Source organism: Leptopilina heterotoma, unplaced genomic scaffold, assembly GCF_015476425.1.
Source record: "Leptopilina heterotoma isolate Lh14 unplaced genomic scaffold, ASM1547642v1 Lhet_251, whole genome shotgun sequence".
Taxonomy (NCBI): domain Eukaryota; kingdom Metazoa; phylum Arthropoda; class Insecta; order Hymenoptera; family Figitidae; genus Leptopilina; species Leptopilina heterotoma.
In genome coordinates, this window is record NW_025110965.1 from 284,822 (window position 1) to 299,251 (window position 14,430).

The window sequence follows — 14,430 nt, forward strand, 5'->3', positions numbered from 1 at the left end:
GCTGCCCTACAAATAACTTTAGGTACCAACAGCATAGCCACCATTGCTTATTTGTCCTTCTATTCTACCTACTGCAGAATGGAGGGCTATTTCTACTGCGAAACCTGCTCTATTAGCATGTTGTCCTTGGTGTAGAGGATAATCCCTGAGACATTCCTATCTGATAAAATTATCCATAACGTCTTTAGTATAAAAGAAGTCTTTAATGATTTGAAAATGGAGGTCTTGATATCCTCAATATATAAAACTTAATCAGGATTCCTAGGTTAAAGTCCTCATTTATGTTCCCAATCTTTCAAATCCATTCTGAATGTAATAAGTCTGTGGTCCGAAAAAGAATCTTCATCAGACACCCTCCAGTCCCTCACACCATCCCACAAAAACTTGGAACAGATCGTAATATCCAATACTTCTTTTCTGTTAACAGAAAGGAAAGTTGGCTCATAACTCTGATTCAAAATTTATAAATCTGTTTATATCAGAAAATCTAAAAGTCTTCTGCCTCTATCGTTAATGTCAGTGCTGCATCACATCCTATTATCAAAGATAGATTTTGCCGTTGACAGTAATCTACTAACTTCTCAACCTCTTTAGATGATGCGGGTTCATCCCCCGATCCCGGAAAATAAACGGAAGCTACCACATTCTCCCATTTATTTCTGTTATTTTCCAAGTACTTAGCCTTAACAACAGCTAAGTACCTAGTAGTTAATTCCAATAGTGGGAAAGCGTGAAGAAACCTTTATAGATCAGGTCTTGGAACTGATTCATGTGGTGAAGTAACTAGCTCCCCACAGCCAGTTAGTCCTCTAATTTAACCTCTGTAAACCGAAGGTTATTGATAAACGAAGGCTATATCTGTCTGCATCCTTTTAAAGTTCTTGGCTATAATCGCTGAAGCGCCTTTACAATGATGCAAATTAATCTGCATACAGTGAATCCCGGATGCATACATATTTAAAACTGGCTAACGGTTCCCTCTGTCGCTACCACACCCTGGTCGCCAGCATCGTGATCCTCCAAAGGGGGCTCTTCAACGCTCGCGCGTGTGGTTTTATTGTTATTAATCTCCGTAGTATCCATTAAGGTCCCACGAGAAAAGAGGAAATGAAGGTCCATTATTAAAGAGCCTCACAATGGGAACGTTGAGTCCAGAAGGACGAGACCCTCCTGTAACACAACCGCTCCCAAGTTTTACAAGAGCTAAGTTATACATACCCAGCGATGGTCTTCTCCCTGAAGAACCTGAAGGATTTGGTAACTCTGGTATCCATGGACAAGAGTTCATCACGGATTTTGTTATGAATAAGCTTACAAAGTTCGTGCATGCGCTTAAGTATCACCGAAAAAAATATATTTAGAATGCTAGGATCTTTCTGAAAATGTTATGAACCCTTAAGCTTAACTCTACCTAAACAAGTGTTTTCACACCGTAGAAATTATTCTGATACATTATAATATCTAAACCATTTCTATTGAAAAGTAGAAGTGTCATAACACGTGTAGATTTGGCTGAATGTAATTATATTTTAATATTTTCTCCAAATATTTAAAATATTGTTTAAACGTGTAATTTGTACTTTCATTTAAAAGTTAATTTTTCCAAGTGCGAAATGACAAGACTAAAAAAAACGGTCAATCATTGTTCCAGTAATGTCTGCCGAAAATAGGCAATAGTTACTGGGCCATTTCTGGTGTTCAGAACGTCTCATTGTTGGGCCAATGATGGAGCCGATTACCAGATATTCTAATTTTCCAAAACTAGGCCGACTATAGACCCAATAATGGCCCCTTTACTGTAAAGTTGATCAATATTTAATAGAATAATACAATTGTTAGTAACGTAACGAAGATCTGCCCAGTAATGGCACAATTTTGAACACTTTAATTGCAAAAACTTTTTACCTTTAATAGTAAATTGTAATTCACAGTAATGAGGTGTAGCTCGGCATAATTACGTCATATTAATGGCTAACATTTTGTATCTAGGGTAAACCCGTAAAGCAGACAGTAGTCGGCCACAGCTTTCACGAACCGTCAAAAATTTTTTTTTCTATTACAAAAGTTTAGATTTGTTTATGATCACATTAGAAATGATTAGCAACAAACAAAATACTTTTATCTCATACGGTTTTATAGCTATTCAAAATTGAAAAATGGCCGACTACTGTCTGGTTTACCCTATGATGTTAAATTATAATAGCCAATATTACTCATTCACTCGAATTGTTTGAAAGTATTAAATATACTTAAAAATCTTTATAATCATTTAAAAGTAATCATGTAATTCATATAAAAGTTTTAAAATAATTTTAATATGTTAAGAAAATTTACTATATGAGATAAAGTATTAGAGATAAGAAAAAATTTATTTGGATATTGATAAACAGTTGTTTGTAGGCATTCGGTCTCTTTAAGCTTTGCTGGATTAAGGCCGCGCATGATGGCAGCTAGAAAAAAACAGTTACCTACTATCAATAATGCAACGCTATTTTTTGAAAAACTGCGAAAATTTCAAACGCATCACAAAACATTGGCACCAGGAGTCGCAATTTTAAAACTGGCAAATTTCACATCAAATGTAAACACATTATACATTGATGAATCTATCCAAGTTAGTAAAAGTTTCTTCAATAATGAAGGAGATTGATTTCATTGGTTAAAATAATGATTTTTACTTTATTTAAATTTAAATTATATATATAATTATACGACTTTATAATTTTAAACTTGTAATTTAAATCACTTTTAAACATCTTTTGTTATATTTATTTATTGATATCATACTGAAAAATAGTTACTTTCGTATTAAGGACGCAAAATAGGTGATTGTAGCAAAGGCGAAGAACCGAGGCGAAGCCAAGGTAGCGTAGGGTCACCGAAGTTTCTCCAAAATCTCGCCTGAGACACAATCACTTTTTGCGCCCGTGCTGCGAACAACATTTTTAAGTATGAAAAGTGTGTTATTGAGAGCATACACATATGAATGAATTGTTTCTTACGTTCTATCGTAAGTAATGTTAGGTTAGTTACGTAAGTTACGTTAATTTAATTAGTTACGTACGACTCGGCTCGAAAAATGAAAAAATCGAAAATACTCGATCGAGCTTTTTGCACACCTCTAGCTTTCAATTTTGTGATATTAGCGGGCGGAAAATAATTTTGCGCCCGCTCCTATGACGTCAGCGGACGGAATGTATTTTGTGCCCGCTCGTATGACGTCAGCAGGCGCGAATGTATTTTGCGCCCGTTTACTCTAGTTTTAGGCGGGAATAACTTACTTTGCGACCGCTTCATATGCACGAAATAACACACTTTCTGTGCAGGCAGGACAAAAAGGAATTTAAAGTTGTATTTCTATTATCTCATTGATTGTTTATTTCTTTTTATAGAATACTTAAAGTTTCTAGAGCTAAAAAATCCTTCTAGGATTATATCCGTATATAGGATATATATCCTTACAAAGAACAATCTTCCTAACGCATAAATTTGTCTTGTTAAAAAGATTTAGTAGTAAATAATTTTGCATTTATTTACAGATGTCTTTCGAGAAATTTTCAATACATTTCATTTATTTCGCCATAGAGGAAAATGGAAAAGTATGTTATTTTTAAAAATAATATTTTTCTTAAAATATCTTCCTTAAAATATAGGTTATCATGTTACTTAGTTGAAGTTTAAAACATACTAAACATTATTTGTGCACGTATCGCATTTTACCATTCGTTATAATTTTTTAATTGTCTACAATTTCAATATTTTAGAGTTTCATCATTTTTTGCGTAGTAGCATCGAGGTTAACCGATTCGATTAGGAAATCTGTTATTAATGAAATTGGCGATCAATTGCAGAAAGAGGAATTGCAATTTATTGTAGGGCCTTTTAATAAGAGTATGAAGAGTTGTTGTGAAGAAATTTTTCCAAAAACAAACTATTGTCACAATTGGAGTCAATTTAAAAAGGTATGATAAGTTGAACGTCCCCAGGTAAAAATTTCATAAAGAATTTCGTTCAGAAATCCTATTGAATTCGTATGAAATTACTAGTAAAATTCGTGTTGCGTTTCGCACGGAAATTATTTTGACAATTTGCTTAAAAAATTGTTTGCCAATCCTCCGAACGAATTACGTACGAAATTCGTGCAAATTACAAACAAATTATTTATGAAAAATTTATACAAAATTCTGCTCGGAAATTCGTATGGAATTTCACATAAAATGTCAAAAAAAAATTGTTTTAAAAAACTTTCGGGCAAATTTCCATACGAATTTCCAAGCTGAAATTTTTAAAAAATTTTCATGAATATTTCGAAGGTAATTCGCTCGAATTTCGTACTAATTTTGTAAGGAAATGTGGCCGAAAATTGTTAAAAAAAATTTTAGCTGCATACCATGCGAAATTTCATACGAATTTTGGAACAGAAATTTTTAAAAATTTTCTATAAATAATTCAATGGTAATTCACTCAAATTTCGTACAAATTTTATATGGAAATTTAACCAAAAATTTGTAAATTTGTAATAACCAAAAATTTGTAAAGTAATTTTTAGCTGACATTTCATGCGAAATTCCATACGAATTTCCGATCAGAATTTCCTTATGAATAATTTCGCAAATGTTTATAACAGAACTAAGAAAACAAACTTTTTCTCCTACACTTAGCCGGTTTACCCCATTCCCCTATTCTTTAACAAAATTGAATATATTATTTTCTCATTGTTCCCTTATCTTTCTTAGAACTATATCAATAATAAAAGTATTATTGAATATTATTTTAGCTGATTGAAGAAGTGTGGTTTCGCAATGGTTTCTCGTTGGACAAGAACGGGGTAATCGCTGCAGGTTTTACTATTCCTCTCCTCCCAGAAAGTGGGATTTTAGATGCCTGTAGAGAGTTCTCAACAATTGCGGAGAATGCTGGCCCGGAGTTCAACAAGTTTGCTGAAGAAGTATTAAGAATCATAACCCGTTTAGGTTCTACAGTTTCGCTTTTAAATGTAGTTGTAAACCGAGAATGTTCGGTGTCGAGAAACACATTAAAAATTTGCGACAGCCAATTTGAGACGGTGGCGAAGAGTAAATCTCCGGGAGATTTATTGGGTAAATATTGAAGTGGTTATAATCAATTTGTTGCAAAATTTGTCTAGATTATTTTTACTATAATCTGTAAAAGAAGTTAGATAGTGAGAATTAAGCAAACGTATTTAAGCTTTCCCAGTAGCACATAATATTGTAGTAATGCCTTAACATTCCCAATATTGCCTCAATGTTCTCGATGTTACTGGAATAATGCTGGAATATTCACAACATTACGTGCTACCCGGGTGGCATGTTGAATCCGTTATTTAAATTTTAAATCAAATAAAATAATTAATAAAAGGTCAAATCTGTTGTCTGTAGGAAGTCCAATACTTTCCAGTGAAAACAGCGTTAAAATGAATGAAAACATATTTTAATTACAATAAAACTGATCATCTATAAATAAAAAGAATAAACTGTAATTGTGTTTTTGGGATCGTTGATTACGAATCTGATGTTTGATTTTCAAAATTTAAAATGTCGGATCCAATAAAAGGGACCAAAATTAATGAATGTTTATTTGCTGAATTATCTACACAAATACTAATCCTCTTGCCCTTTGTTCGGTTTTGAATGAACATTTTGGTGAAGGTTAAAATCGCACAGCCCTCGGCCTGTCAGTCCGTGGCATATTGTCCTAGTGACTAAAACACTTTAATGCATCAAGTTTTTCGATAGATTCCGAAGCCTGCACCGCAGTCCATCTTGGAGCCTATACCAGACTTCGTCCCCAAGTGAAACAACTTTCTTCCAGTCCGTTCTGGAAGATGTAATAATCTTAAAGCGGAGTTTAAATTTCACCCTTTTGATCATCCTGTCTTGCAGCATACTTAATGCAATATGCAGAAGTACTTCGGCTAGCATAAATCCCAACGTAGCTGTTAGCTTGGTCCTCATAGTTCCCGTAATACCCATGAAAATTATTGTTTGCAGTTGGTCCAGTTTCTCTTTAACCGTTATCAGTTGAGTCCTAGACCATTAAACAACCACCGCGTAAAGAAACCTGGGTTTAGTCCCTGGGCCTTAGTCCCCACGATGACCCGATTGCCTTTCTACACGCCCAACAAGCAGTATAGAACCTTCTATACTGATATTCGAAATGTTCTTTCTAAATCAACTTTTTATCCAGGATTACAATAAAAGAAAGAGAACTCCTCCTTGTGGGCACTCTTTTGAAACAAAGCCTGTTACCCTACCCTCACCACACTCTGCATCAAGGGCCCTTTCGCCAAGCGTATTGTCGATCCACTTAATTAGCGGTAGGTCCCACCTCGCTTTCTAGCTGCTCTACAGATAACTTTGCTGGAGGTGTTAGGGAAGGCACCTTCAATATCAAGAAAGGCGCCAACCACATAGCCACCACTGCTAGTTTGTCCCTCTATTCTACCTACTGCAGAATGGAGGAAAACAGTAGAAACAGTTCTACTGAGAAACCTGCTCTGTATGCATGTTGTCCCTGGTGTAGAGGATAATTTTTAAGACATTCTTGTCTGATAAAATTATCCACTGGATATATACCGTCCCCTCTGAGGCCTTGAATGGTTTGTGTAATATATTTATAACAGTTTATTAATATATATGATACAGAGTAGACAACTAGTCAGCTTGGAAGATAACCAAGGAATGAGATATACATGACTGTAAAGGCGCACACACAAACGGTCTCTGGTAACAACTAGTGACAATTCCCTATACATCACAGTTTGTATGTGCCTATTGCCCAATCAATCCCTTCCGGAGTCACAACTTTGGCTGTTAGTTTCCAGTGTTCCCATTTTGCTCGGGCCCTTCTGGGTCCCACGCCATAGTTATTCTCCAACTTTTCTCTAAAGTCCGGGAAGTTTACTTCCATCAGATACTTTAGACACTCCCTTGTTTCCTGGGCATAATGCCCATTAGGTAACTTAATAGTAGTTAGTTTGACCATTCGGTCTCTAGCTAGTACCTTATGGAGTCTTGATGCTTCTGGTACTCTTTCTATTCTCTGGCAAAAGCTCTTTGAGCTGATACTCCATGCCTTCCGTATCTCTTTCCTGTAAGAATTACGAGCAGCATGATATATATAAATATACCGTGCTTGCTATTTCTTACATTTCTTGATTTTATTGAAAACGTTTCTTACTGTTTGCCTATGTCCCTCCAAACAGGAGTTCCACAATTTACTACACCTGTTGGATTCCACTTTTTGAGCTACACAGCTTCTTTTAAAAGAGCAGATAATCGAATCTCGTAGATATTCCGCTGCGAATTCCAACTCTTCATATGTTCCATAAGAGGTGGGGAAGCACTCCATAGAGGCCTTGAGGTCCTAAATATATGAAGCCCAATCAGTACTCCTAGGAATACGTCCCTATTTATGTTCTCGATCTTACGATTCCATTCTGAATGTAATAAATCTATAGTCCGTGAGGGAATCTTCATCAGACACCCTCCAGTCCCTCACACCACTCCACACAAACTTGGAACAGATCGTATATTCAATACTTTTTTTCTGTTAACAGTAACAAAAGTTGGCTCATTACTTTGATTTCAAATTTCTAAATCCGTATCTATCAGAAAATATAAAAGTCTTCTGCCTCTGTCTTTAATGTCAGTGCTGCCCCATACGACATGGTGCGCATTGGCATAACAACCTATTATCAAAGGGAGACTTTGCCGTTGACAGTAATCTACCAACTTCTCCACCTCTCTAGATGGTGCGGAGTTATCCCCCGATCCCTGAAAATAAGCGGAAGCTACTACAACCTCCTATTTATTTCCGTTCTTTTCTAAGTACTTAGCATTAACAACAGCTAAGTCCCTAGTAGTTAATTCCAATAGAGGGAAAGCGACTAGACCTTTATAGATCAGACAAGCCCTTAGAACTGTTTCCTATGGTGAACTAACTAGCTCTTCACAACCATATAGACCTTTAATCTTATCCTTGTAAACCCAAGGTTCTTGACCAAAGACTATAGTTGTCTGCATCCTTGCGAAGTTCTTGGCATCTGCATAAAGTGGATCCTGGAAGCAGCCATATTTAAGACTGACTCACGGTCCCCTCTGTCGCCTCCACACCCTGATCGCCACCATCGTGTTCCCCCAAAGAGGGCTCTTCAACACTGGTGTGAGTGGTTTATTGTTATTTATCTCCGTAGTGTCCATTATATTCCCACGAGAAAAGAGGAAAACAAGGTCTATCCTTAAAGAACCTCTATTTAAGGAAAAGGCTAATTATATCGGAGAGGTCGCCTGGTATCCCAGAGTCTCGTTTAAGATACCTCTATTCAGAGCCCCACCATGGGATCGTAGCATCCAGAAAGACAGGCCCCTCCCGAGCTTTACGAGAGCTAAGTTATGCCCAGCGATGGTCGTTCCCCACCCGCACCGCCCCCCGGAAGAACCCCAAGGATTTGGTAACCCTGAACAAACCACGGAAGGATTTCTTTTTATTCAGACTCCGCCAGCAGGAAATCTTTGGAATGGACCCGCGGTTAATTCTCTGTCCATCCCGTCTCTCTTGATGACCCCTCTAAATCGCCATGCCCTGGGACACTGTCCAGCGAAACATAGTAGATTCGGTTTCTCGTGCGGCTGACCCATTTTAAAGGGTTCGCCCCCTATGTCCCCACGAAAGGTCTCGAAAAGTAGTTTCCTGCCGGAAAAGAGCCCCTCAAGCGGCAAGGTCTTGAAACCCCTAGGGAGGGCGTTATAATATAAAGGACAAAAAAATTGATCTAGGCTCATGGAAATTTCTATTCGGGGATTTTTGGGGTCACTGACTACGTATCTGATGTTAATTTTTCAATATTTAAAATGGCGGATCCAATAGAGTGGACGAAAAAATTTGTTTATTGAACTAAGCTCATGAAAATTACTAATCGGAGTTTTTAGGTCACTGTTTTACGAATCGGATTTTGATTTTTCAAAATTCAAAACGGTCGATCCAAAATGGCAGATTTTAAAAATTTAGAAATAAAATGGGACGCATAAAAATTTATATTCGGATGTGTTACGGATAACTGATTTCAAATCTGATGTTAGTTTTTCAATGTTCAAAATGACGAATGCAATATGATAAAGGAAAGAATTTAAAAATTGAACTATGCTCGGAATATGATGTTACAGTGAGTTCTCGAGAGTCGTTCAACTCACGAGTCGTTCAAACTCGCGAATCGTTCAACAGCTGATCAGTGTTCGATTCACGAGTCGTTCAATTTCTAGTATGCGCGGGCCGGTGCTCAGTGCTGTGTAATTTAAACGGTCACTGATCAATCGAACGTATTGAACTTCATACAGAAAATATATTTGATCTAACACTTCAATATGTTAAAATTCAACATGACGAACTTTATCCAACTTCTTTTACAGGGGCAGTAATTAATCATTTTTAAATTGAAATTTCTGAATTTTTCTTTATAAAAATCATTTGTTCTTAATTACTACATAATGTAGAAATAAATATTTTACATGTTTTACATAAATAATTTATAGAAAAATTAGAGGAATTACACTACAATCGTAAAAGGACTAAGACTTCTTGGGAAACGACGGAAAATATGTTTGACATCATGGATAAATTGAAATACTCTCCGAACAAGTAAGCCAATTTAATATAATAAATAAAATATTTAAACTTTTAAATAAGTGATATCCCTAGTTAAAAAACCGGACAGATTTCGTACTAATCCGAAATTTGTCCAAAATAGTGGGATTTATAGTCAGGTTTTTGTCACTCGAAATTAAACTGGATAAATCCGAACTCTATACGGTTTGTAAATATCTACTAGTGAATCCGAAACTGCTCCGATAAAGTCCAAAATTAATCTGTTAATTTAACTAGTAAATCTGAAATTTATCCGAAATTAGAATATCTACTTCAAATTGCGCGGTGGGTACAGTACGGTTTATTGCGCAGTTTTTTCACATTGAAATAAGTTTGAAATCAATACAGTTTTTTTATAACTATTTAATCCGAAATTAGTCCGGTTTAGTCTAAAGTTAGTCAGATAATATGCACCTAGTAAATACAGAAGTAATTCTGTTGGTTTAACCAGTGAATCCGCAGTTAATCCGAAACAGTTTGCTTATGGTCAGATTTTTGTCACTCGGAATTAGCATGATTTTATTCCAAGTTAGTCTGATAATACGCAACTTGCAAACGTAAAATTACTCCCATCAAGTCCGGAATTTATCTGGTTATGGTCAGGTTTTTGTTTCATATGAAATTATAATTATAGTTTGAATTTTTCCGTATTTAATACAATTTGTTTTTTAACAAGGAAAAGTTTTTGGGCGATTCGCTATACCTGTTGTGGTGGCGATGCGTGACTTGTACCTATGGTAAAGAGACAACCCTATTTTGGTAGCTCATTTCACCGACTGAGACTGTTGCTTTTCTACTGTAGGGCGTCAGGGCTCTCTTTAGAGAGAAAACAGAAAACCTTTACTGTGGGAAGCGAGCAAAAGACGGCTGCTCTCCCAAAAACTATTCTGTGCAGGTTGTCGTAAATTCTAACCGAATACTTTGTAAAAAGATTTCAAATTCTTCTATATTTATATCGTATTAAATTTAATCATAACCTTATTTTTCTTTACAACTACACTGAGAGAAGACCGGGACGTAATAATTCTCGCTAGGCGTCGCTATGCGCTACTTTGCTTGCCGCGCGTGAGTTGTTTCGAAATCTGGCGCTGAGACGCCCCGATTCCGTTGGCAAACATTGTTCAACAACTGGTGGCCGAAACTGAAAGTTCTGAGTAATCCCGCTTCGGGACGTTCCACGTTTCACACCGGGGCTAGAGACATCCCGATTCGAGGATTCACATAAGAACTTTCAAAAGTACCACTCAAGGCTCGCACGGGACGTATTAGTTCCCTTACTTCTCTCAGTGTATATTGAATCCGCATTATTTTATATTGTCTATGGACTGTCTATATATACAAATTCATTTTGGATTAACTCTTTGAGATGGATTGAATATAGATTGTTTTGGACTGTTTATGAATAATATTCACACTATTATCGGATTCTTTGTATACAAATTTTGGATAATTATGAACTCACTTTGGAATAGGATTTTACCACAATAATTTCAAATTATTGCGGACTAAGTAAAGCATTCCTTGCATACAGATTTCAAAATCTTCATTACTTTTTTTGGATTAAGGGCCAGTTCTACCAACTCCAATTAAAATTTAATTAATGATTAATGTAAATTTAACCGCTCATGATTGGTCGGTTAAGGATTTTAGAATTGATTAACTATTAATCAGTGCTGGTGAAACTGGCCCTAAATCTTAATTGTTGCGGATTATTTATATATATTATGTATATACAAATTCCAGATTGTATTGGATTCACAGCGTAAACAGACAATTCTCAAATTTTTGACATACAAATTTCGGATTGTTCCACACTTGTTTTTGATTAAGGCGTACTTGCGTTTGCGAAGGCAAAAAATAGGCCCCACATAAATGTTTTTTTTCACAGTCATTTTATTTAAAATATTAAAAACGATTTTTGCACCTTAAAGTAGATTATAAAAAGAAAAAAAAGACATTTTTTTCAATTTTTAACCGTTATTTACGATTCGTAGAGTGCCCCAAAAATTGTCGATCTCAAATTTGTAAGAGTTTGCGGTGCCCCGCATAGAGCCTCTCCTGACTGTCTAAAATCAAAAAAACAAAATTTATTCTTTAGTATACATTAATACCTAGTGGACTAACGTGATGAAATTAAAATCAAAAAAACAAAATTTATTCTTTAGTATACATTAATACCTAGTGGACTAACGTGATGAAATTAAAAAAAAGTAAAAAAAAAACGAAAATGCGGTACTTTTAAAGTCAAAACTTCAAAAGATCAAAATCATCATTTCTTAAAAATTGACTTTAAAAGTACCGCATTTTCGTTTTTTTTTACTTTTTTTTAATTTCATCACGTTAGTCCACTAGGTATTAATGTATACTAAAGAATAAATTTTGTTTTTTTGATTTTAGACAGTCAGAAGAGGCTCTATGCGGGGCACCGCAAACTCTTACAAATTTGAGATCGTAATGTTTGGGGCCCTCTACAAATCGTAAATAACGGTTAAAAATTGAAAAAAAATGTCTTTTTTTTGTTTTTATAATCTACTTTAAGGTGCAAAAATCGTTTTTAATATTTTAAATAAAATGACTGTGAAAAAAAATATTAAAGTGGGGCCTATTTTTTGCCTTCGCAAACGCAAGTACGCCTTAAATCTTTTAACTGGATTAAATTCGGATTATTGAGGGCTGATTTCGTATTCTTCACATATTGGTTTCGTATTATTCCGTATTTATTTTAGATAAATTTTGGATTGTTACGTACTTGTTTCGGATTGTCTTTTAATTGGATTAAATCCCAATTGTTGCAGACAATTTTCGGATTGATTTTATCGGTCAAAAATTCCGATTGTTGCGGACTAATTACGTACTGAATTTGTAGACATTCAGGATTACTCCGGAGTGTTTTCGGATTCAGTTTTTCTTCGCACTGATATCAGGCTAATGCAGATCATTTTTGGAAATATTTCGCACAATTTTCGGACTAATTCTTACTTATCTGTCCGTATTTAATTCGGAATTAATCTGAAATTTTTGCAAGATATAACATAGGTATATCGGAATTGCAAATTTCATACAAAGCAAATTATAACTAAATGAAACAATTTTGCTGAATGGAAAGATATGTTTTCCAAGCTTGTTATAAAAAATACAGATCAAGAAATCTGTGCAAATTTTTGGAATCGAAATAGGGTCAAATATTCTAATTACAACAAACCTTAAGACCTTAAGATCATTAGTAAACTTTTTTTCAACTGTTTTATATTATAGGTTAAATGTCCCACAAGCATTTGAAAATTTATACTTGGAAACAAAAAATGATAAGAAAATTGTGAAACGTGAGTATTAAAATTAATTTCTTTTTAATTGAAAATTTCTTAAAATGTAAAAAATATATATTTTATATACTGCTCGAATTTTATAGAATGAAACTATTTCTATACTTTATACAATAAATTTAACATATAAAATTAAGATTATAATAAGATTTAAACTTAAAAAAAATTATTTCCAATCATTACACAGGCACACGAAAAAAAGTCTAAACCTAGAGGTCACCCCTCTATCCCCATGTTTTTGAGATTGCTGAAACCGAATATTACCATGAAAAATTAATTCATTCAAATTTATTAATTCAAAGAATAAATTGCGGCGTGCTACAACGCGGTGGCACTGAGCCGCATGGCACTTGGCGTGTTGCTAGGAAGTTTAAGGGGGGAAGAAGGAAATAAATTTATTTTTTGTAGTGTTTTTCAGTTTCAGCGCCTCACAAAACATAGGATCAGACACCGCACTCGACTTTAAGTCAACACGGAAAGAAAAGAATAGTAGACACATCCAGATACATGGATATCACAGTCATATTATATTAAAAAATACGGGATATCCATAGTTAAGGTTGCTACATCCATATTCTATGGTTGGCTGTATATTGTTGAAGCAATAAAAGATCTATAGTTGGGTGATCCATAGTAATGGGCACAGAAAAAAGTGAGTGTCATTTTAACACTGAATTCGGTGTTAAAAGTGTCTGCATCAAACTTTAGCTCGGAAGTGTTATTTTAACACCGAAAATAAGGTAAATTTTCTATTATAGAAAATTTATCCTCACTAAAATTACCCTACCAAAATTTACCCGCATCAAAAACAACACTCGCTTTTCTCTGTGGGAATGGAAAAAAGAATTTTAATCACTCAATTAATTAAATGCAATGTCACTTGAGATATTTTATACACATTTTTGTTAATTAATACACACCACTTATTGAATAACTGCATATAGGGGGAGACAAACCCTAGACCTAAAGCATACTAAACACTAACGCTATCCACTACACAATACACGCAACTACAATATTTGAGCATATAATATTCCTTATATACTCTACACATATTTCATGAAAATGAATTTAAATAAACACTAGTAGAAAATAACAATAATAAACAATTATAACATTATAATATAATATAATATATATATATATATATATATATATATATATATATATATATAAAATATATATAATAATATAATAATATAATATATATAATATATATTATATAATATTATAACATTATACACAATAAACTCACAACACGATTATATAGACGCGACGGACAAACTGCGAGACAAATTGAGATGTTCATTTTTAAATAGATGCCATGATAATGAATTGCGCGCAGCGCATGTATCGGAATTTTGAACTAACTATGGATCTCCAAACCAAAGATTATATGGATGAGGCAGCCATATGTGAAAATCCATAGCATGGATTGTAAGCC

The 14,430-nt window shown here is 34.6% G+C and overlaps 1 long non-coding RNA gene across 1 annotated transcript; it reads left to right on the forward strand.

Annotated features, from left to right (window-relative positions):
- Nucleotides 1-2,475: 2,475 nt before the first annotated feature.
- Nucleotides 2,476-3,876, forward strand: LOC122503270. The gene is made up of 3 exons (XR_006301723.1): nt 2,476-2,614; nt 3,540-3,599; nt 3,765-3,876. It is a non-coding gene; the product is annotated as an uncharacterized LOC122503270 (long non-coding RNA).
- The last annotated feature ends 10,554 nt before the right edge of the window (nt 3,877-14,430 follow it).